General features: G+C 35.8%; 1 long non-coding RNA gene across 2 annotated transcripts in view; it reads left to right on the forward strand.

Annotated features, from left to right (window-relative positions):
* The first annotated feature begins 637 nt into the window (after positions 1 to 637).
* Positions 638 to 26,196, forward strand: part of LOC101672302 — a 99,951-nt gene continuing 74,392 nt past the window's right edge. For both annotated transcript variants that reach the window (XR_006607546.1, XR_006607547.1), the window contains exons 1-2: positions 638 to 984; positions 6,009 to 6,066. This is a non-coding gene — a long non-coding RNA (uncharacterized LOC101672302). The remainder of the gene's footprint in view (positions 985 to 6,008; positions 6,067 to 26,196) is intronic.

Genomic DNA, 26,196 nt, shown 5'->3' on the forward strand with positions numbered 1-26,196 from the left:
TTACTATTTCTCTTCCTAAGATCTGAGCTCCTCTCTATTTCTCATGGTATAGAACCCTCAGCTAGTATGAGGCAGTCCTATTTGGCACAACCCAACTGTTTGCCTCCCAGATCATAGTTTTAGAAGAACAAAACTCTTAACTCTCTACTTGGTGCAAAGTAACCCTACGTTTTTCTCATGTAAAGCTAAACCTTTCCTTCTTGCAAGAAATAAAGGGAAATTGACCTCTTCTTCCTTCTATTGTGTTACACACTGCTAAGGAAAATTAGGCTATGTTAAAACTTACTGAGAAATTCTACAACACACGGTATTGAATTAACCAAATATAATAATGGCCTAGTTTGAACATTAGAAAGTTTCCCCTAACCACATTCCCATCTCTATATCCCACTCCCTATCATCTTAGTAACCCTTGATTGGAATCCTTGGGTACAGGAAATATTCATTTTGGTGGCAATAATAATAATACTCCTTTATTTTAAACCTATGTCGTTTCAAATTAGTTATCTCAAATCTCAAATTTATTTTTTTCCTGCCTCTGTAAGAAGCTTAAAAAAAAAAAAAAAAAAAAAAAGAATCTTGCCCTGACAGCAGTTAAATTAACTGACGTCCTTGGTGTTCATCTACATCTATTCGCCTCTAGGCTTTTGCCAGCTGTTACAAGTTCTGCCTCATGGCTCACGCTTGACATTGCTGTTGGCATGTCGCTCTTCTTTCATTGTCACAGAGGTATTGCTCCTCCTGTCACTGCCAATCTTCCACTGCAGTCCTCATGTCATTGCTGGGACAGCTCTCACTGAAGTGACTGAGGCACTCTTCCACTTAAGAGACTCTACTGCTCTCTTATTGTCTTCCGTCTTCCTAAGTCAAGAAACTCATCTTATCCCCTGGTCAGGAGATATTTGAGTGTCATCAGACATCATGTGCTAGAAGATATTCTTCTTTTGTGTCCTTAGTGAGCAGGCATCTCTATTCTCATTTCAGGTAAGTTTCCTCATTCATCTACAAGCACTATCTAATAGGGTGGAGTGGTCCTGTCCCAGTCCTGACACTTATTAAAGAGATTTTACCTCAAATCTTAACCCTACATCTTTCCATATATTTTTTTTTCCCCTTATGGGAAGTCTATCTGGTATACATGGACTACCTAGAAATCATGATGGCCCATGCATGCCTCCCCATGGAAATGCAGAACAGTTTCTTTCCTGGGGCCAGAAAAAGAAAATGTGCACTTTATTTCAAAGGTGGCATCTGTGCTTTAAAAATTTTTTTTTTTTAATATTTAAAATCTTTTCCAGCTCTAAGAGTCCACATGCTAAAGATTTTATTTATTAATTTGACAGGGAGAAATCACAAGTAGATGGAGAGGCAGCCAGAGAGAGAGAGAGAGATAGGGAAGCAGGTTCCCTGCTGAGCAGAGAGCCTGATGCGGGATTCGATCCCAGGACTCTGGGATCATGACCTGAGCCGAAGGCAGAGGCTTAACCCACTGAGCCACCCAGGCGCCCTTAAAATTTTTTATATCTCCACAGAAAGCATTATTTTGTCTCACTTACAATATTTATGTATATACCAAACATATATATATATATATATATATAATATGAATCAATTTTATTTATAAATCAATTATATTTGTATAAGTATATATGAGATACCTAACTAAGTAGAAAATCTCACAAAACTCCCTTAATAATGTTTCTCACCTTATTTAAGCCTTTCACTAATCCACCATTAAAATTTGATCACCTCCTATATAAGAAAATATTATTGATGTTTGGACACATTCCATGGTTGGTTTCTCTAAGTCACTGTGAAATGCATTGCATGATACTTACTAAAATTACAGGATACATATTAAAATATCAGAAATAAATCATTGTTATAAAAATAAAAATAAAATCCTAGAGATCAGTTTTAAAAACTGAGATCAATTTTATAAGCCTATTTATCAATTTTAGAGAGTGCAAGAGCACGTGTGAGTGGAGGGAAGGGAGAGACAGGGGCAGAGAATCTCAAGCAGAGTCCTTGCAAAGCAAAGAGCCCAACACGGGGCTCTGTCCCATGATCCATGAGATCACAACCTGAGCTGAAACCAAGAGTCGGTGCTCAACCGACTGAGCCACCCACACACTGCTAATTAGTTTTAAAATTTTAATAATAGTATTTTTTTTAGATTTTTACAGACGAAAGACATTAATTAATGACACTTAGGGACATATGAAAATGTACAAAGAACACATTATCAATATCTAAAATTCCATTTCATAGATATAACCATTGCTAATTTCCTCTTCCAGGTAGATTTATACCTGTACCCACAAATATTCCCAACAACTAGAATCTTACTGAAACTACTTATTTACATACTTAGTGCAACCATTTTTTTTCTATTTAACTATTGTGAGCTTTTTCTTCATTTATTTAAATTCTTCCAAGTCACAGCATTAAAGAAAAAATGCTATGGATTTTTTAATTCATAAGTAATAAGTTATCATTTAGAAATATGTGAGGAATAAGAAAGGACGAAAGCTAGAGCTAATTTAAACTAACAGAGATAAAATTAAAAAGCAAACACTTTAACTCTATAGATGAATCTCCTATTCCCAAATTTTAACTACCTTTCTAAGTGCAGGCAATCTTCATAATCCAAATAACGTTGGGTGGTGCATTCAAAGACATTCAGAACTGCATCAGAATTTTGAAAATGGAACAATTTGCACAGCCATATGCCTTCAGATTATTTTTTCTAAAAAACAACACAATGGAAACTTAGCTAAAATGTCTAAGTCTTCCACCTTGAGGGAGAATTATATTAGAGTTCTCCAGAGAAACAGAACCGATAATGCAAATATATGGAGAGATACAAAAATTGGCTCACATGGTTATGGAGGCTGAGGAGTCCCATAATGTGTGATGTGTGTTCTGGAAATCCAGGAAAGTTGGTAGCATACTTCAGTTGCAACTGAAGTTCTGGGAAACAGGGGAACTAGTGTTGGAGTCCAAAGACTAGGCCAGGGGCTCCGTTGTCAGGAGAAGATGGATGCCCCAGCGCAGGAAAAGAGAGAGAGAAAACGTGCCCTTCCTTTGTCTTTTTATTTCATTCAAGCTCTCAGTGGGTTGGATAATGCCATCCACATTGGTGAGAGTGGTTCTCTTAACTCAGTCCACCAAATCAACTGCTAATCTCTTCCAGAAACACCTTCAGAGACACACTCAGAAATAACATTTCATGGGCTATTTGGGTATCCTTTAGCCCAGTCAAGTTGACATATAGAATTAACCATCCCCAGGATTAAGCTTAATACTTGAAAAAGCTTAGATGATACCTGTACCTACCCACTCACTTCATTCAGGGCAGATACCTTCTGTTCCCCTCTAGGATCAACTACAGTGCTTTGGGGAGCTCTGCTGTGGAAATTTAAAAAGTAACCTTAATCAATATTGAGGAAGCCCTTTTCTGTATGTAATATTCCTTAATCTAAGCCAACTTTTTGACTATGAGAAAATAACAATTAAGGAAAATTAATTTTCAGAAAAAGGAGTGTAATCTATCAAGGAAATTGGTTCTCACGGAAGCAGAAATAAGTCTGGAAATAAGCTAGTACTTTGAAAATACTGTAAGTATATATTTATATTATGTATTTATATATTTATATTATATAGTATAAATATATTCTTAAATATATAATATATATTATATACCTAGTTATATAAATATATATAATGTATATAATATATAAGAAATATTTAATTAGTATCTTAAGTGAGAACACAAAGTATTTGTAAGACAGGAGTATTCAGCTACAAAGACAGGACAATTGCATTTTTAAATTAACCAATGTCTTTGACATTTATGGAGAAAACTGCTAATAGGGTTTGTCTACAAGGCATATGTTAATTTAGATTTCAAAGAATGAGGTAGGGAAGGGCATCTGAAATGAAAACAGAAATAGAACTGGGAAATAGCACAAAAAACGACCAGTGAAAGAACAGTCAAGGAAAAGAGGCTGAAAAATGAAAAGTTATTGGCCTGCCTGAAAACCCATTAAAAAAAAAAAAAAGGCCACTTTGGTGGGTGAGAGCAATATTGGTAGAGGAAATCAAAGATGAAGCCTGGGGTTAGACTCTAGGAACTTGCAGATCCCGTAAGAATTTGAATCTTCTTACGATTAATGGTACATCACTGAAGGAAAAAGGAAAGGATCTGATTTGTGGAAAACAGACATGAGGAAGGGCAACAGTGGAGTCTATTTAGGAAGCTAGTTTTTAGCCAGTTTAAAAGCCAGTTTAATTTAGACTAGAAGGGACAGTGGAAATCAAGGTGAATGCCAGCTATATGTAGAAACAGAATTGGTAGGAATTTTCGGTGACTTGGTTATAGAGAAGATATCAACAACACAGAATAGGAAATTTAGGAAGATAATCTGTTATTTAAAGAAATTTGGTAAATTATAAAGATGATAATTCAGATCCAAGATACAGAAATTAACCTCAGTGGATTGGAACAATTGACTCATGATTTGGAAAAATAAATTATACACCCATCTGACATTACTTATATATCTCAGATGTATGAAATATTAAAGGTTTAAATTTTATAGTTACAGGAGAATATAAAAGATAATTTTTATAAAATTAGGTAAATAAAACCTTTCTAATTGTGACATAAACCCAGAAGCCACATGGGAAAACCTGGGCAGAACTGTATATGTACAGACTAAAAACATCTGTACAGCAATAAACACCCCGAAGTTGAAAGAATGGAAATACCTCAACATATATGGCACCCAAAGGATCTCTTTTTATAACATATGAGCTGAATGTAATCAAGTACATGAAAATAAAAATGATAGGAAAAAGCATAATCAATTGTATGCCTGTGATATGTGTGCTAAACATGTCATGTACATTATTTAATCTGTTCTTTACAAAACATCTATCTATGACATAGGAACTATTTGAATCTTCACTCTACAGGTGAGGAAACTGAAGCTCAGTATGGTTAAGTGATCTCCTCAGGATTACACAACCATGGTATTCTGGATTTCATGCTTATACAGCAGTTGTGAAATTAAATTTAATGCTCTGCTTTATATTCTGCTCTGGCATATTATTATACTATACTGTTAAATCCCATCTTATCCTTTCCTATCTCATCTTATTCTATACCATATTCAACTCTACTGTGCTGTACTAAAGACTCTATAGTATACTATTCCATATCAAACTACCCAGCTTCAACATGGTTGAAAGCAAAAATACTTCTTTTTATAACATATACATATGATATCTCTCCTACCCATTGGGAAAAAGTGTATTTCCTATTTCTAATGTATCCTCTGTGTCTATGTCACACACACACACACACACACACACACACACACACACACACACACAGAAACATTGCCTAATATTTGCTAGCAGCACTATAGAGATTATTTAATGAGTAATAGCTTTTTATTAAATTGTTCTGAGCACTATTTATTATGATTGTATATTCTGAACATGAATTCACTGTTATATATCATAACAATAAATGATATGCACAGATAGTCTGAAGGCAGGCATTCCAAGAAAATAATTATTCTATCTTAAGATGTTTTATTGACTTGATGAACTAAAAAAAATTAATATACTCCTCAATAATAAATGCATTGCTCTCCTGAAGTGACAACATTCCTCACTATAAAATTATTAATTTACTGGCTTCATAATGATTTTGAAATCATCATTTATACACTACAGTGCTGCATAAGCATTTAAACATTACTAATTATTTTATGATCAGATTAAAGAGCACAGTTTTTATTACTTGAATGAATGTACTTCTCAACAATTTATCACCGAACTCTTATAATATTTATCCTACACTCAACAGAAATACTTTCTTACATGTAAATATTCTCTAGAGGAAATAGACAAACTAATTATAGTTCAGCTTCAACAAAAATAGAAATGAAAATGGAACTTAATAGTTTTGTCCTTGTATTTCCTTTACATAAAAGGGAGAAGCTAGCTGGGTGACTTGGCTGTCATGTGCTGTGAGACTGATCACCTTACCAGGTAATTTATTAGGTCCTTATCAGCAGAATCTATTGCTGCTCCAGCCAAAACATTTGATTTGGCAGAAGCAATAGATGCAAAGCCTCGCATTTATGAGTTTACTAGAGATGTACTTTTTTAATTTAAAAGAAATATGCTTTGATTGATAGCTCAAGTTTGGTCTATAAAAAGATTTGGGAGATAACTGTTCATAAGCATTTCTTAGGCTTATATATTTGGATTTAAATAACTATCCCTAAAGATCCTGTTTATAACTGTTGCCAAGTATTTAAAATTTATAATAAAAACACAGTATTCTTTTGAAGTAGAATCCCTCCTGTTTTATGGCATCAATTTCTGACATGAGGCCAACAAATTGCTGTTTGAATATAAATAGATTTCTTCCAATAGCTAAAATTGTCAAAAGTATTTTCATTTTTGGTGGTCTAGCAAATATTATTATATAACAATACTCATAATGTGCCTGATGCTGTAAGATAGTGTAATATTATTCTAACCTATGGAATGAGAGATGAGTTAAACAAGTCTGTAAAATACCATTTGATGTCCTCCAGTGGCCACATGAATTACAACAACATAAGAGATATAATTCTCTTGGCAGAGCATCCTATTTAGTTTCTTTATGGCATGTTATTTTTCCTGGGCCTGATGCAGTTGAGGACAGAACTGAGAACAAGGAAAAGCTAAAGTCTTCACGATACGTATCTGATTGGTTGCTTGAAGAACTCAAACACTGTACATGTGTTGTTACAATTCAGGGCATGGCACAGAGCTGAGTGTACTGCCAATGATCAGAGGATATTAAGGTTGTCTTCTTAATCACAAATGAGAATAATCCATGTAGTTATATTGAAAGCTAAAATATCAATGTGTGATTTAATTTGGGAAATCTTTCTCTTTGTAGATGAGGGACTATATAATTTAATGTGTGCTAACATAAGCCAGAACAAAGTTTCTGGAGGGCTAAGAATATATATATTTTTCTTTTTTCTAACTCACATGTTATTATAAGCAAAGGACCTAATTTTCTCTACTCTGATTCTACATCAAAAAAGTTTTTTTTAAGTTATATATTTGGATTGCCTTCTATAATCAGTTTGTCTGGCTTTCTTCTTTCCCTCTCATTTCTAGTCCCTCTAGAGAAAAAATAAAGAACACTAAATACAGCCCTTAAGCCTTTATTTAGCTTATAGGTAGGTACTTATTGACTATACACTGTTTGTAAAGCATTGTTTTAGTAGTCGTACTTTTTTTTTAAAGATTTTATTTATTTATTTGACAGATAGAGATCACAAGTAGGCAGAGAGGCAGGCAGAGAGAGAGAGAGAGGAGGAAGCAGGCTCCCTGCTGAGCAGAACGCCCAATGCAGGACTCAATCCCAGGACCCTGGAATCATGAACAGAGTCGAAGGCAGAGGCTTTAACCCACTGAGCCACCTAGGTACCCCAGTAGTTGTACTTTTAATTAGAGCCCTGCATGTTTAGATCTTAGTATAAACTAGAACAATTCTTCCCAACTATTGAAGAAGTCATTTTTTTTCTTCTTATAAAAGGAAGTGTGTTAGGAACAACTTGAGCCAAAGAAGAAATATATATATGTAAGGACCTATTTAGAAACTGTCCCTGCTCCCCTTCCTCTAGGGGATTTACTTGGAGACTAGTCCCAGAAACCAGCTTCAGGTAACAAAGCCCAGATACAAAGGTGGGTCAGGTGGAGACATCGATCAGTGGGGGGGGGGGGGGGGGGGGGGCGGGGGATGCATATTGTCTCCCTGGTTACCAAGGAGTATGGGCCCGGCCCTTTGGGAGCCTTTTTGGCGCTAGTCTCAATCAAGGTGTAATAGGCTGGTTCAAATGTCTACTAGGGTAAATTGTAACTCAATTGGTCACCTAGCATCACTGTGGAGTTTCCTGTGTGTGTTACAATCTCATTGGCCACCTGTGCGTGGCCAGGCCTGACTGCATGGCCTTTGCCCTTAAAAGCTAGTCTGTGATACAGGAAAGTGTTGCCCTCTTGTAAGAGGTGCGTCCCGAACGTTCGGTTAGATTCTTGATGCTTGGCGCGAAATAAAGTTTTGCTTGATCTTCGCTTTGTATCAGTTTCGCTCCTTTAATCATGGACCCATTATTAGGGCATAACTATATATATATATTTTTTTTTTAAAGAATACAATACAAAGGATGTAACATCTTAACAGTAAGAAAAGGAGTTATGGAATGATTTGATTGAATTTTGTTAAAGAATTTCAGACTAGTATTTCTCATATATATGTCATATTTATCTCCTTTGAATACAAAGTAGAATCCAACCTTAGCAAAAAATTCAGTATCTGTCTGTATGTCACTACTGCCTTAGAGAAGGTTCATTTTTCTAAAACATGGCTTCCTACTACTTACAAAATAAAATCCAAATCTTTGCAAAATATCTAAGGCCAATTAATATCTATTTTACATCTATACACTTTCCTGGGCCATATACATAATTTTGATAAGCCCTATCTGTTATTTCCTGGTGATGGTCCAGATTTTGCTGCACTATTTCTTAACCAATATTCTCTCATTTAAGAGGAATGTTCCTTCTCTAACCTCACCCACCAAAATCTAGTAAATTCTTCAGCATTTGGATCAAATATGACCTGTACAATTCCTTTTCATTTCTTCCTATTAGAAATAATCTTTTCTTTTCAAAATTCAATTGTACTTGTTAAAATATATATATTTTCTTAATTATACTAGTAACACCAGGTTTTGACTTACATAAAGAAGGCAAGACTAGATAGGATGGCAACGCTGACCATACCACCTGGTTAGGAACAGTCCATTTGGAGAATTCTCAAGTTAGTAGGGACCCTGGTTGCAGCTTCACAGTATACAGTGCAATTATTAAAAAAAAAAAAAAAAAAGCTTTAGACTATTGCTGTTTGTTTGTTTGTTTGTTTGTTTGTTTTAGCTCAATGGCAATACATACATATTATTTGCCTCCGAATTCTTTAGTCACCTACCAGAATCCTTGAACATATGGATATTTTATACATGTGCATATATGGTTTTTTAGTTCAGGCATCACAAATGATTCCCATGACTCTTTCACGTTATGGAATCCTCAGAAAGTAGAAAGGTGAGCACTGTAGATACTCGGGTAACTCATGGAAAATGAAAAAAAAGACAACAACAAACCACAAACAGAATTTCCTTTGGTCCAATCACTGATAGAGCTGCAGGCTTTTAAATAAAAAAAAAAAAAAGAAAGAAAGAAAGAAAGAAAAGAAAGAAAGAAAGAAAGAAAAAAATCAGCCAGCAAACTCCTTAAATAATTGTGAAGTTGAGTTCTGATCACTGTAGAAAAAGCACACTTTTATTTGGCTGAAAATCACTGAAACAAAAGAAAGGGAAAACCAACCAAAAAACCTAAACTTCATAATCATATAGATATCAATATTTTATTTTGATCTGCTAATTAAAAATCTAATCAACATTTGGTCTATTATATTTCTTATGTTAAATTAAAGCATTTCACCCTCTTAAATTGCAAATGTTGATTCTTACTCCCTTTGCTTTGCTTGAAAAGATTCTGAATAAAGAGTACAGTGGAATAAATATATATTATTTGCATGTTATTAAAGCTTATGTTTGAAGTACATGACTTCAGTCCAAAAAATTCCCTCTTGTGCCATTTGCAGAATTAGTGTAAGGCAGTGAGTAAAACAACAAGGACAGTTAGTTCTATGTTTACAAAACGAGCACCTCACTTGGCAAAGAATATGTGCCTAAAGATGAAACTCTGGGCAGGAAATGAAGACATAAGGAGGTAACTGGAGAATTTCATGGTCTCAAGCATTTAAATAAATTAATTACCTTAATGATCATGTAAATGGGTGATCATAAATGAATTCCTGATAATATTAAAACCCCCATAATGTACCTCAGAAAGACTATGCACGCAAGCCTGGGTAGCTCAGTTAGTTAAGCAGCTGCCTTCCGCTCAGGTCATGATTACTGGGTTCCAGAGGTCAGCCTAGCCTTGGGCTCCTTGTTGGGTGGGGAGCCTGCTTCTCCTTCTCCCTCTTTGCCTCTGCCTCTCTCTTCCCACCTCCATTCATGTGCTGTCTCTCTGTCTTAAAAAAAATTGCATCATTATACTTGATAACTTTTATTGTATAGCCTTTAGAATCGGCCTCCAAGCAAATTAGATTTTAATTGTTCTAAGGATTGGATTTTACTTCAAATCATGCAAATTTCATGGAATAGAGGTTGATTGCCTCTATTCCTCAATCTGCAGAAAGAACTAAAAATCTGTTATTTAATTAATGAACCTTATCCTTATGATAGTCAGTTATCCTGCTCATCTAATTCTTGTTTTTAGTTCTGCTAAATATATTTTGTAACTGGCAATTTCAGTTTAATGACTAACATTACACTGTTACATCTGTGTATATGTGTGGTATATATATATACATACACACACACTATATAAATATATATATATATCATGTATATATATAGCTTATTTAATATAACTCAGTAGGAATTAGAAATTTACTCTTCATTTTCTTCATTTTCTCTTTTCTTTCTCCTTTGTTAGTAAAAGCAATTTGAATAATAATGCTAGTCAATCAACTTGAATAATAATTGAGATATGATCTATATCCCATACCAACAGACTCTTTTTAGAGGAAATAATTCCAGATGACCCTACAAGTGATGATTCAAACTTTCAGACACTGATTGCACCATGAATAAATGAGTAATATATTCATCATCCAAAGATAGTTTATTAATGAATGTAGTTTTGAATATTTTAACAAAAACCCTTATTTATGCTTCTATAACTAGCTGATATGAATGTGTTTATTTTTTAGCCTTAATGTAATGAGATATGTTTCACATTTCCAATGGTACTAATCAGACCTAAAGAGAGAAAGTAGTCATTTAGACACTGTGGGAGAAATCTTCTATGTATATATAACCATAAAATTGTTATTAAGTCAAGATATTAAGAATGTCTGATTCTCTTGGGGTTCCGGGGGGCTCAGCTGGTTAAGCATCTGACTCTTGATCTCAGCTCAGGTCTTAATCTCAGGTTCATGAGTTCGATCCCGCATTGGGCTGCACACTGCATGTGAAGACTACTTTAAAAAAAAAAATCCAATGCTCTCAAAAAAGGAGATAAAAGAATTGAGTTCCAAAGGAAAAGAGGATGGACAAGAGATTTTTAAGAATACCTGAAACTTCACAGTAACTACAATTCATATGAAAGGGCATTTTTCAACTCATTTTTTTTTTCCTATTTTGTTTTGGGCTTATCGTGAAAAAGAGTCTGAGCCAAGTTTCATTCAAATATAAAAAAGTAGAGTTTTAAAGGCTAGCAACAATAAAGGAAAACACAAAAAAAAAAGATAGATAAGCTATTTATACTGTGCCTTAAAAGATCCTTATAAAATTCAAACTTTTAGGGGCACCTAGGTGGCTCAGTCATTAGGTATCTGCCTTTGGCTTGGGTCATGATCTCAGGGTCCTGGGATCCAGCCCTGCATCTGGCTCCCTGCTCGGCAGGAAGCCTGCTTCTCTCTCTCCCTCCCTCTCCCCCTGTTTGTGTTCCCTCTCTCTGTGTCTCTCCCTGTCAAATAAAATCTTAAAAACAAACAAACAAACAAAAAAAAACTAAACTTTTAGATGGAATGTAATCTTAAACTTAATATCTGCACTGCTTCATTGCAAATTTATTCCTCTGCCTACTGCAGTCTACACTGCCTCTACTACTACATTGAACCTGCCCCTTCTGGGGTTACCAACTGCTCCTTGTTGATAAATTTAAGAGCATTCTTCAGTATGTACATACCTGACTTTCATTTAGCTCCCCATATCCCTCAGCAGTAAACATCCCTTTGATTTTCAAAATATCCTGTTTTCTTGCTGGTATTTCCTTGTCCTTTCATATCAGTATACTGCATTTGTGAAGGACAGCATTTTTTTTTCTGATCTAGAAACTAAGCACATGATTTTTTTCACAAAGGGCATGGAAGGGTAATACTAATACAGCACTATAAGTATGCTGCCTGGCTTGTTAGATAATTTAGGAGCTATATATGAAGCAAGCAGAAGTTCATACTTACTGCCAAATTACATTGTGTGTGTACCCATATCTGCAGAGAAACTGGCTGAAAAGTTCAAGTATGGTAGTCAGGTTTAACTCAGAGACAGCAGAAGAAAGAACTAACCACTGAAAAGTATGTTAGGTCATTCACAGTTGCAGGGATGTCTGTGCTTGGGGCCAGGCAGGGGAAATTCTAAGTTTCCTATTTCGGCCAAATAGCTTGAGAAACAAGCATAGAGTGTGAGGTGGGTAGCCACATCAGTGAAGTTATGCTCAGTAGATCCCAGTGTAGTTGGCTGTGTTCAATGTTTCAATGTTTACAATGTAATATGATAATGGCACAAATCCTCAATTAGAGGAAAGACACTTTGAAGACTTATTCTCACTGTTTTATTTAAAAGGCTCCCGTCTGACTTGGAATGTGATGCTCATACATTGGGTCTGGCTGGGTCTCCAAGTCCCAGCCAAACCCAATGTATAAGAGAGTTAACAGGCCTTTACATTTTCAAGGTATAGGTGACCTTTACACTTGGGAAAGAGAGGAGATTTTCTACAGGGAAAGAATGATTTTAACGTTTGAGCCCTTTCTTAGGGTTTGAGGGGCTAAAAAGCAAAATGACTGGATGCATGGTGGGGGTGAGCCCTAGGATTGTAAAGAGCTAACTTTGACCTCTGAATCTTCTCATCCAGATGATCATGCATATTAATACTGGGGTGGGGTAAAACTGAGGAATCTCAGAGGCTAATGACTGTGTGAATAACTGCTTTAAATGTAATCAAGTGAAAGAATTTATCAGAGTGCATAAAACAAGACCCAAATATATATGTTGTTTATGAGAAATCCACCCAAATATAAATACAGGTTGAGAGAAGGAGAAACATACACCATGCTAATCTAATCAGAAGAAAACAAAAATAACTATATTAATTTCAGATAAAGCCAAACTTCAGAACAAGGGAAACTATTAGGGCTAAAGACAGTTATGTTCTTGTGGCTCATCTGGGTTACACATCAACAGTCATAAATCATGTCATAAATGTATTCATTTGGTTACTGTGTTAGTCAGGGATTGCTCACCTACTACTTATGATTCAGTTATTAAGAATCACTGATACTAAACTCAAGATTTTTATATGACGATTGTGGCCAGATCTCTTAAAATCAATAGGGAACAAGAGAAACCTGGCTCCCTTTTGAACATGCAGCATTTAAGAAAATCTAAGGAAGAAATTATTATTTTTTTAAGATTAATTTATTTATTTGAGAGGAGAGTGAGTAAGTGAGAGAGGAACAGGAGAACGAGAGATGGGGAGATGCAGAGGGAGAGGGAAAAGCAGACTCCCTGCTGAGCAGGGCTGATCTCAGGATCCCTGGGTCATGACCTGAGCAAAAGGTAGCCCCTTGACAAACTGACCCACTCAGGCACCCCTAAGGAAGACATTTTCTGACAGCAAAGAAGGTTAAATTGTTGTTAGAAGTTGTGAAATCTTCTCTTCTGCAGGTGTTTATAAATACAATTATTTTAGATGTAATCTCATCAGAAGACAGAATGATGAATGAGGTTACTTCTCAGATTTGCCTCTTCTGCTAAATTTAATATTACAGTAGCAAGTTGTCATCCTGAAGAAAATAACTGAACATTGGAAAATGAAGAATAATAGGAAGGGATGACATAGATGGAATGGAGGCTTACTCTGTACTTGAAACTATTAACGTGATGAAAGGCCTGCATTTTAGTACCAGACAGATATTTGTGTCCATTTCATTAAGGTTAGAAACCCACCCATTCATTTAATGATGCGTTACACACCAAATATTAAGTGGCTATAATTAATACACTTTGATAGTTGTTAGGTGCTAACAATTTTTTTAAAATGCTTTTTCATAGGAGAAAATTGGGAATTAAAAAAAAAAAACAGTAACTAGAGTTTCTGGTTTTTTTTTTTTTCCAAAAACCAATATTTCCAGTTCTAATTTATTCAAAAAACTTTGTCTTGGTCAGTTAAAGCATAAGACAAAGGAAAGACAAATCTATATTGTGGATGCTTTATTTACAAATTGATACTTTCTCAGTTTCAACTGATTCTGTATCATAGCTAAATAACACTTTTTTTTTTTTTAATCACGGAGTCATGTATCTTTACTTTTTAAAATTTTTTAAAGATTTTATTCATTTATTTGATAGAGAGAGAGCACAAGCAAAGGGATCAGCAGGGAGAGGCAGAGGGAGAAGCAGGCTCTCTTCAGAGCAAGGAGCCAAATGCAGGACTCAATCGCAAGACCCTGGGATCACGACCCTAGCTGAAGGCACCCACTTACCCAACTGAGCCACACAGGCATCCTTCTGTTTTTTAGATTATTTTCTCCCCTGCTTAATATTTTCTTTTCTCGTAGTCTCTCTCACTTTTTATAAAATGTAAGCCCTTTCCTCAAGACTGTCGTCAAGACCAAGCCTCCTACTCCTACCAGTTAAATAGGATTTCCACTGAAATCTTAGAAATTGAAGCAACTAGGTATGAACCACTTATCTCCCTGGTCATAACTCTCACGCATACATACTTATGATCTAAAACAGTTTCTATCCTATAGTTTCATGGGCTGAAACCTCTTTCCATTTAGTCAATAAGGAATTAAAATGTGTTTGCTCTGTGACAAGCCTTATGAGAAGCAGTGTTTGAAGCCATGCTATCATGATATACTCATTTTATTTTTTGTATTTTATTTATTAACATATAATGTATTGTTTGTTTCAAGGGTACAGGTCTGTGAATCATCAGTCTTACACAATTCACAGTATTCACCATAGCACATACCCTCCCAATGTCCATCACTGCCTTCTTCCCATAGTCGTCTTCAGCATTATTTTTCTCAGTTTTAGTTAATTTATTCATATCAGCCTGTGAGTAAGACTATTTTCTTTTATCTAAAATTTTTAAAAAAGTGAATTTTAATCGTTATCCCTAAACTATAAGAATCTTTGTTTCCCTTATCAATTTTCATAAAGTCAAAATCATTGTCTACTCTATTCTTACTTTTCAAAGTAGTTCCCATTACAACGCACACACAACACAGAAAGGCACTGCTTTTGAGGAATACCAATAATTATCTTTTTGCCAAAATAGACAACCATGCTATTTAAGGTTTCCTACTGAACATCTAAACTACTTTTGTAACTGTAACAGGCATTGCCTTGTGAAATGTCTCTACCCCCATAAGACAGATATATTATTATACTCTCATAATTCTCTGTTCTAGCTAGCTCTCCCTTTCACTCTAAGATTACTGGGTTCTATTCCCCCTGTGTGTGCTTCACTGTATTTTTTTGAGATTACTGAGGACTTCAAAATCATAACCTCTCTTCTGAGGTTCACATTTTAGACACTTCCTTATGGCAGTGGCGGGGAAATGATTAATAATATGAAAAAGTTTACCTACAGAATATTTTTATTCTCCCTTTAAAACCCCTAATTCATTTCTATATTTAAGACCCTTATTATCTGTATCTTGAGATATTGCAGTAATTTCATACTTGTTCACCTTGCTTTTAATATTGTCCCCTTTCAATTTATTCTTTATCTGGCTTTATCTAACTAGATAATTCCATTTGAAAGCAATTTGGCCCATTCTAAATTTTTATGAAATATTTCAATGATTCAGCTTTGCTTTTCGAAAAACATATATATATGATCTTTATGACAGAATTCAAGGACTTTCAAAGTCTAGTCTCTATGTATTTCTTTATACTCATATCCTGAAATAGCTTTAAATATATTATGCCAGATCATGGTTTTTCATATAAGTACTATTTTGGCTTTTCTACTTTATTGTATTGTTTTTTCTACTTTATCTGGTGACTTTTGCTTATATTTTAAGACTCAATTCAGGCATTGTATCCTATAAGAAATTTCTCTAAATTTCTTGTTTTATTTTTATTTTTATTTTTTTAAAGATTTATTTATTTATTTGACAGACAGAAATCACAAGGAGGCAGAGAGGCAGACAGAGAGAGGAGAAAGCAGGCTCCCCACCAAGCAGAGAGCCCGATGAGGGACTCGAACCCAGGACCCTGGGATCATGACATGAGCCGAAGGCAGAGGCTTTAACCCACTGAGCCACCCAGGCGTCCCTAAATTTCTTGTTTTAGTGGTGGAGCCTTCCTTTGAGTTTTCCTTGGCAAGGATTTATATCTATATCTTCTAATTTATGCCATTTAGAAATAATCTGTCTAGGTTTGTTCCTTCACTAGTGGAAGATAATTTCTTTAAAGTCTAAACTTTCCTTGCCTTGCATAGTACAGGGCACAGTGCAGGATAATATTAAATTACAAACTGTGACAGTGGCTTCCAGGAAGATGGAATAGATGTATCTTCCTTATTCATCTTACTATGTACAAGTAAAAGACAAGAACACCATATATGAAACAACCATAAAAAGACTCTGAAAGGTGGAGAGAAGGCTGATGGGATTATGATACAAGGAATGCTACAGTGGTGAGCATCTTTTTTGGGGGGGCTTACTTTACCTTATATATCTCAGACTTGGCGTGGAGTAAACTGGCAACCCCAAAACACCAATCAAAAGTACCCTAAACAGATAAAAAATAAAAGCACCCTAAAAAACCTTTTGTGTTCTCTAAATCTGTTCTGTCTAGTCAAAGGTCCAGGAAAGGAGATTAGCAAAACAGAAACCTTTTAGACAATAACTGCTCTATTCCAGCCAGACACCACAGAAAAACTGCCCTCCCCCTAATTTTGCCAGCAAAAACCAAGTAGAGATCCTAGTTATCCACCCTTGCCATGAGGTGACCCAATTCCCCACTCTACACACAGAATTATCAGGGAGGAAGCCCGGGGAGGGGACTTTTACCCTACTGAGCAGTAATATCCCCTTCCCAACCTCAGGTAGTACAAGTAGACACCATAAGAGACTGGGCTTTCATTCCCACCAATTCCTATCAATAATCCCAGGAACATCTTTTGCAGTTATAAAGAAATAAAATACAAATATAATATGAAATCACTATATACCTATTAGAACAGCTAAAAAATTTTGTTACTGCGACAATATCAATTGCTGGAAAATAATTTGGCAGTGTATTAAGAAAACAAACACAGCTAAATAAATATTTACTCTATGACCCAGAGGTTGTACTTCTGGACATTATCCCAGAGAAATAAACACTTTCATCTACACATAAACTTGTATATGAATGTTCATAGCAGCAAATAACCAAAACCCGGAAAACTAAAATATCCCTTCATAGGTGAATGGTTGAACAAACGATAATATCTCCATATCATGAAATACTACTCAGTAATAAAAGGGAATAAACGACTGATAAACACCATTTGGATAGGTCTCCAGCGCCTTATGCTGAGAAAAACAAAAACAACAAAACCGAAACTATTGTGTACTTTGTTTCAAGATGCACAGCATTTTTTGAAATGACAAAATTCTAGAAATGGAAAACAGCTTAGCGATTGCCATGGGTTAAGGACTGGGGCGGGAGGGCAGTGCAGGAACTAGAAAGTGTAGCAGGAAGGAGATCTGTACCCTGTCCACACGGCTCTGTATCCTGACTAAAATGGTGGTTACGCACATTTACTCCAGTCAAATGGCACAGAACCACACACTTTGTTCCAACGCCAACTTCCTGGTTCAGAGTTTGTACTATAATTCTGTAAGACGCGATCTTAGAGGAAAGCGCGAAGGGTACGTAGGTCCCCTTGGTATGACCTTCCTAATATCCTGGGACTCTGTGACGTGCAAGCACCTGGACAGCGGGCCTGTCGGGCTGTACGGCGGCGCCTCACATTCAGCTTTTCAGAGACAACTATCTGGAATAAACACCTTGCCAGCCACTGGGCTGCCCCACCTCAGAAGTTTCTTTTCTTCAGGGATCTCTGGTTCGAGGGCTTGTTTTTCCCTCCCCTTACCCTTCCGGAGCATTAATTCCCGCGCTTCGATTTTCCCGCCCCTGTTTGAAAGTCACCAATAAACTGAAAGCCCGGGAAACGGACGCCGCAGGCGCCCATCCCCCACCCCCACAGAAGCAGCACAGAGACGCGTGCTCTTCGGCCCTACCTGCGACCTCGCGGAGTGCCGAGAATCCTTCGGAACCTGTGAGTAATAAACCTTGTTTTTTCTGAAAGTGTCCTGACCGTTGTCGCTGAGCTGGGTCTTGCAGTCATAATAAGAAACACGATAGCGTGGGGTGTCTGGGTGGATCAGTCGGTGAAGGGTTTGCCTTTGGTTGAGGTCCTGATCTCAGCATCCTGGGATTGAGCCCCTCCTCAAGGTCCCTGCTCAGCTGAAAGCCGGCTTCTCCCACCTCTCTGGCTGCCCACTCTGCCTGCTCGTGCTCTTTGTTAAATAAACAAAATCTAAAAAAAAAAAAAAAAAAAAAAAAAAAAAAAAAAAAAAAGAAAGAAAGAAAGAAAAAAGAAACACAAGAGCGGTAAAGAAAGAAAAAAGAAACACAAGAGAGGTCTGGCCACAAGCCTGACTCCCAGAGGGGAAATGCTTGTGTGGGCTTTACCTCAGCCCCTGTGAGTGCCCTCAGGCATTCCTTGAGGATTATTGATTATTCAGGGGCAGGGAGTGGCACAAAATACTATGACTATTTCAGTATAAAAATCTAAAACATACAAATTAAAAACAATATTTTCAGACAGAAAAACAAATCTTGTTTGATAAATATTGTTTGATCTCACATGTATGTGGGATCTGAAGAAAACTCAGAAACAGAAGATTGGTGGGTGGTGGTTGGGGTGGAATGGGGGGAGGGGAAGGAAAAGAAAAAAAGAAGTGAAGGTGGCCCAAGAGTACAAACTTCACCATTATGAGTAAGTTTCCGGGCTCTAATATACAGAGTGCTGGCCATAGTTAACACTGAATTGTATACTTGAAAGTTGTTGAGTTAACCTAAAAAGTTCTCATCGTATGGTGATATTGGTAACATAAGTATTAAATATATATGTACGATATATAAGATATATGTCAAAACAAGTTGTACACTTTAAGTTGATAATGTTTATGCTGATGATACTTCAGTGGCATTGCTGAAAAAAATCTTGGTGAATCCTGTGAAGGTAGGTTGTGGGTGAATGAAGTCATTAATGAAATGAGTAATGTAAACAGAAATGCCTCAAAGCCGTTTTCATGTAGATCTTCCTTGTTTGAAAGATATGCAGATCCTTAAACTGAATTTGGTTGAAATGCGATTATTTATACATATACGGGGAGACTCACCAATAAGATGGGAAGATCAAAGGCAAAGCTATACATTGAGACGTCCCACAGAAGCTGCATTACAGAGAGGGAACATCTCGGAGGTGTGTGTATAAGGTCACAATACTGAGCTGTCTACTTATTGCCTGCGGCTGTTGAAAGTAGTCCTTCATTAAGGAGTAGGCCATCTGGGCAGATGCCTGCACCAGTCTACCAGAATGCTAAGTCATCACTGGAATATGTTTAAAATGCTAAGCCAGTTAATAGAGTTTCTTATAGGCACATATTAACATAACTGGCAGAAAGTAAGCTCTTTCTGCTCTAATTGAAGTAGCAATTTAAAACTTGGTAATATATCTCTAAGAATTTTAGGGATCAGTATCTTCATGTTGCATGTTATAATTAAAGGGCCACATTACAGACTCAGAAATAAGCTTGATTGTAGTATGATCTTGGCATAATAAGATTTCAGCCAACTGAAATTCTAGAATTTAAAATGCATGGCATAATATTACTTGTGGTGAATGGGTGACTTATTTTATAAAATCTAAATTTTATACAAATTAATATTCCTCTAAAAATATTGCCAAGTTTAGAAAGCTAAATTCGAAAACAAGAAGGAACAAACCGAGTACAAAATATTTTGTGAAATTGGAAATCTGAAAAATATGTTTAAACATCTTTAATCCCAATATAAACCAGAGTCCAAATATTTATGCCTCTGAATCTTTTCATTTTTGCAAACAAAAAGAAGTTGAATACTAATTGAATATACTACATTTTTACTTGTTTTTCTCACAGGGCATCAAATAGCAAAGAATGTAATTCATAAATAACAACACTCTAAAATTTTTCAAGGGGTACTCTTTTTTTTTTTAAGATTTTATTTATTTATTTGACAGATAGAGATCAAAAGTAGGCAGAGAGGCAGGCAGAGAGAGAGAGAGGGAAGCAGGCTCCCCGCTGAGCAGAGAGCCCATTGCAGGACTCGATCTCAGGACCCTGAGATCATGACCTGAGCCGAAGGCAGCAGCTTAATCCCCTGAGCAATCCCCTGAGCTACCCAGGTGCCCCTCAAGGGGTACTCTTTTTTTTTTTTTTTTTAAGATTTTATTTATTTATTTGACAGAGAGAGATCACAAGTAGGCAGAGAGAGAGAGAGGAGGAAGCAGGCTCCCTGCCGAGCAGATAGCCCAATGCGGAACTCGATCCCAGGACCCCGAGATCATGACCTGAGCCGAAGGCAGCGGCTTAACCCACTGAGCCACCCAGGCGCCCCCCTCAAGGGGTACTCTTAATGATTAATAAATGTTAAAGAAATTCATTTTTATTCTTTCATACTTTTACCAAATTCTCAGTGTTTACACATATGTATACTAATATGTACACACATGGATTTCAATTTTTTTCATACAAATATAATCATACTTTATAAACAAATCTACAACTTTATTAACAATGCATCAACAAAAACTTAATATATAATGGATCTGCCTACAGTTAATTGATAGAAATTTAATTCTATCTTCTCTTATACTTACTTTTGTCATGAGTATATTCACAAATTTTGTATTGAGTGTGAGAATATGGGTATAAACACACACATGCCCATACATGTGTAATAATCCTATTTCTAGATCTTGGGAAGCTATAGTACTTTCTAGACAAAAAATCCTTTTTTCTCTTTTTCTGCTAAAGGCATCCTCACCAATTATTTTGACACAAGTATTTCCTATCAGAATATCAGGCAGAACATGTTTTACATCACGTGTGTTAGTTAAACAAGTGATGGGGTAAAGAGGTACAACATCTTAAATACTTTAACCTATTTGACTCTTTGAAGCACCCTTGTATTTTGTCGTTATGTTGTCATAAAGCCGCTTTTCTGAGCTATCTCTATTTTTAAGTGTAATTAAAGTGCAAGATAATAGTGGACTCCCCAAAGTTTCAAAATTAGTGAAAAATAATGTAATATTGGTGCTTAATATTCTTGAAATTGAATAAACACACAGAAGAGAAAATTCTGACTGCAGTTAGTTGAATAAATCCAACAAACCCCAGGATTAAGTGTGGAAGTAGATTTCGGGGATGGGGGCAGATAACACCGTGCACATATCCTATCCATTGGTAAAAGGAAAGAGGAGAATTAGGACATTAAAATCCCAGGTTTCCTGGAGGTTTTTTAAATTTGTTTTTTGTTTTTGTTTTTTTTAGAAATGAAGGAAGGTATAGATCAACTTGCAGAGAAAATAACTGGTATTTTGTTTCTCTACAAATTAGAGACATAAATACATAAATATGTGAAACAGAGAGAAGATAACACTAGTAACAAAACAGAAATGTGGAGTTGGATACAGCCCAGGGTATAGGATATAGGGTAGAAGATATAGGATAGGAAGGACATATTACTTTATAACTTGAATCTCAAGCTTCTTAGGAGAAAGTATGATTCCTCAATTATAACAAATCAGTCTACCCACTCCAATATACCAAAACAAAACAAAAGACTGTCTTTATCTGCTAACGTGTAAGTCTTGTGAAGTCAGTCTCTGTGTGTGTGTGTGTGTGTGTGTGTGTGTATGTGTGTGTGTGTACTTAGGAACCACAGTGCTTAGAACATGTTATTGTCTAATGGTATCCAAATAAATTTCTTTAATCAACAAAGTGGTTTTTTTGTTTTTTCTTTTAGTTTATTTAATTTACTGTGTTTTAGTTGTTCACTTCTCTCAAAGCTGACCCCCTGTAGATTTGATTGTATCTTTCTGTTCTTTAAAGTATCTTAAGTACATCTTTCATAAGTCTTTGTTTTGCTGCACAGAATCAATACTGTATTTCCTAGGTTCCCTCAGCACTGTATCTGACCATGTACTAAATTATCACTAGTAAGATGTAAGGGCAACCCAAGAAATTCTCTCTCAAGAATTTGAAATCACTGGCCCAGAGCCAGTAGCCTCTATAATTCGTTTATGTGACATAGAAACTCTGTCTTGAGACATTTTTAAATTTCATTTTCTGAGATTTTCAAATGAATCTCACAAACCTAATCCTAAGAAATGTACCATCCCTTCTCTAGATTCTGTATCTTAGTCTGCAAGATAAATGCTGCCCAAGTATGAACAACAGACATATGAAGCTGAAGTTCCAAAAAGTTAAAATATTATGTCATGTTTATTTTTTGTAATACACCAGGTCTTTTAAATATCAGCATGTTTACCATTTATATTAATGGGTAAATATTTTGTTCCCATTCCTACTCAATGCATGTGAATAAGAGTGCAAGCATATTGTTTAGAAACTGCCAAGGGATAGTTTCAACATGTGCTTATATGTTTTTGTGTGACATGTACATTTTTATTTTAAAGTAAGGAGGTATTTGGCAGCAAATTATCCCCATGATATCACTTTAAAGTAAGTGTATTTTGAGCAAGAGGGATGTGAAACATTCCAGGATGTATTTCTTCTGCTCAGAGTAGATGTACAGTACATAAATATTCACACAAAGGCACTGTAGGGCAATGAAAACCCTGAATCAGTCCCTAAGAATCCATCCCTCTCTCCTTCCCCTACTTAGTACTTCTATATCAAGAAAACAGAAATGAAATCTACATTAGAGACAAATCAGCAACAATCGCAGGAGTTTAGATTTCATGGACTATCAAGACTGACAAAGATAAAAACAGATCCTTGATGCAGATCAAAGGCCAGACCTTCTATTACCAATTAACTGAAAGCTATCTATAATCGTTGTTGGTCCTTGTTACATCCTGTATTTGGTATACTGTGAATCTCGTATACCAGAAGATGAGAGTTGGAGTCATGAGAAAAATGAAGTACATTTCGTGTATTGTCCATATTTAAGACTCCTGTGTTCCACTTATACAACTGTTCATTTATAGGAAAATACTGCCGTGACATGGACCTGAAAGGTCTAGATTAAACAGCATGGAATTTTCCTTACCTAGATTTATAAACGTCTAGTCAGCAATTGGGATTTTGTTTTCACTTGCAAGGCAATATCTTTTTTTTTTTTAATTTTTTATTTTTTATAAACATATATTTTTATCCCCAGGGGTACAGGTCTGTGAATCACCAGGTTTACACACTTCACAGCACTCACCAAAGCACATACCCTCCCCAATGTCCATAAACCCACCCCCTTCTCCCAATCCACCTCCCCCCAGCAACCCTCAGTTTGTTTTGTGAAATTAAGAGTCACTTATGGTTTGTCTCCCTCCCAATTCCATCTTGTTTAATTGATTCTTCTTCTACCCACTTAAGCCCCCATGTTGCATCACCACTTCCTCATATCAGGGAGATCATATGATAGTTGTCTTTCTCTGCTTGACTTATTTCGCTAAGCATGATACACTTCCTACTTCTATTAGAGATTCTGAAAAGACTAGTCATATGTTTAAATAGATAACAGATGTTAACAAGAATTGTTGTGGTGATGGTCTTTTTGCAATATTTACAAATATCAGATCATTATGTAATATACCTGAAACTAATATAATGTTGTAAATGAAATATACTTCAATGAAATAAAAGAGAAAAAGACATTTTAATTAGGTTTTCTAAGATTTCTGCATATTTAAAATTTTTATCTTAATGTTACTCTAGGTAAATGGAATTCCTAAGAAATTAGTTCATGTAGACACTAGGGTCTGATTAAATATCAAGGCAGTTTCAATAGCTTGTAATAGGTGTATTCTGTGTGTATGTCCACTGTCTATGTGTATTTCTCATAATACTGCCTAGTTGTTTTTTGAAAAGTGTACTGTTGGATCACTTAGAAGCCTTGGAGAAAATAGTGAGATGAATACAAATCTACTGGCTTTACTAGAAGTATAAAATTGCATACCTTATTTTAGCTTTTGTTTGTCTTTTGAAGGTTATAGTTAACCATTGTTTATTTTGTTAAATTCTATTATGTAACATAAATAAATGAATGTAATTTTAAAAGCTGACCATATAATTAATGTTAGACACACAAATCTAACAGAAGAGGGTAAACAGGATACTCTGAGCTAAATTTCTATTACTATATCAGGTGGTATGTGCTTTGGGCTCTGTTTTTATGCACATCTTCTGAAAATGGACATCTGAATAAGTTAGTTTTACTCTAAGCTTCCACCACAACAATCAAAATTACAATTGTAGGTATTCTGTGGGAATTATGAAAAAGTATGGCAGCAGCATATGTAGTCTATCCCCAAATTACTACCCAACCCCCTGAAAGCGTTGATAGGTTGAACTTTTATGACTGGGACATATAAATAATGCTATTCATGGTGGTTTGGTTTCAGGCCAGTCTTCAAATCCAGTTAACCCAAAATGCAATTTAAAAATTGATTCTAATCTCCATATGTAATTACATTTTTATGGGAAAATAAATCAATATGTCTTTCTCACTGAAGCACTAATGTCGTATTGGTTACTATTTTACTTCTTTAGACTTTTAACTTTTGAAAAGGCTTTATAAACACTTTACTGGCATAGTAGATTATTTTTGCAGCAAATATTGCTTAGCCCCCAAAACTGCCCCCTCCATGGGAAGATTATACTTCCTTATCTCTTGACTTTGAGCTTGGCCATGTGACTTGCTTTGAGGCATTTCACACAGAGCCTTTAAATGTGCTTGGCCTATTTCCCTTGCTGTCCTGGGTGTTTGCCATTATCATAGGGACACCATACCTTGAGAAGCCCCTGCCCCAGAAAAAAAAAAATTTGGAGCAGTTTCCACAGGCAAACCTTAGATGTTGGAATGAAAAATGCATTAGTCATTTCCCACTGGCATTTTGTGGTAGTTTGTATGTGTTAACTGTTGTTTCAGTAATTCTTCATAACAACCACCTACAAGTCTGTGGAGGGTGTCTCAAAAGAAGACTCAAAGTTAAGAAAAAAATGCTACAAGAGTTGTATCAAAAGCTAAGATCATAAAATCTTGCTTATGAAGGAGGTGACACTCTAAATTTTATCACTTAAATCAGTTTTTTTGTTTTTTGTTTTTTGTTTTGTTTTTGTTTTTAAATACAATACAGAGGTCCTGTGTGGCTCAATTGGTTGAGAATCCCAACTCTTGGTTTTGGCTCATGTCGTCATCCCAAGGTCATGATCTCAGGGTGGTGAGGTAGAGCCCTGTGTCAGGCTCTATGCTCTGTGGGGAGTCTGCTTGAGATTCTTTCCCTCTCCCTCTGCCCTTCCCTCTCTAAAATAAATAAATCTTTAAAAAACAATAAAAAACCCAAAACAGTAATATCTTTAAAAAGTGAGGCAAGAATGCATTTTTGGAAAATACCTTTTAATCACACACCATTGTTATAACTGGTTCTACTTCAAATAACCCAGGAAAGAATAATGGTACAAAATTAATGATGGACTTTTAAAAACATCGACCAGTGGTAATAAAATCAATAAAGGTTGTAACATTAGCAACATAAAATTGGAAAAATAAAAAAAAAGAGGCTCTGGAAACTGTCAAAATATTAAAAATCGTATTTGATAAGAGAAGAGAATTTTTGGTAATATGAAGTCTGGACAGGTGTCAGGCATAAGAGGAATGAGGGAAATATTCTAAAATTACAGGGGGGTATATATTACTAGTATTTGTAAAACAGTATAACTTAGTTTTATGCAGGGAGATCCTGAGAAAGATCTATAGCCCAATGAGTAAGCTTAAGAATGTTTCACCATGGGTTGGTGGCTCAGTTGTTAAATATCTGCCTTCAGCTCGAAGTCCTGATTCCAGGGTCTTGGGATGGAGTCCCAAGTCAGGCTCCCTGCTCTGTGGGAGCCTGCTTCTCCCT

Source organism: Mustela putorius, unplaced genomic scaffold (assembly GCF_011764305.1).
Source record: "Mustela putorius furo isolate JIRA1106 unplaced genomic scaffold, ASM1176430v1.1 tig00000640_pilon_pilon_pilon, whole genome shotgun sequence".
Lineage (NCBI taxonomy): Eukaryota > Metazoa > Chordata > Mammalia > Carnivora > Mustelidae > Mustela > Mustela putorius.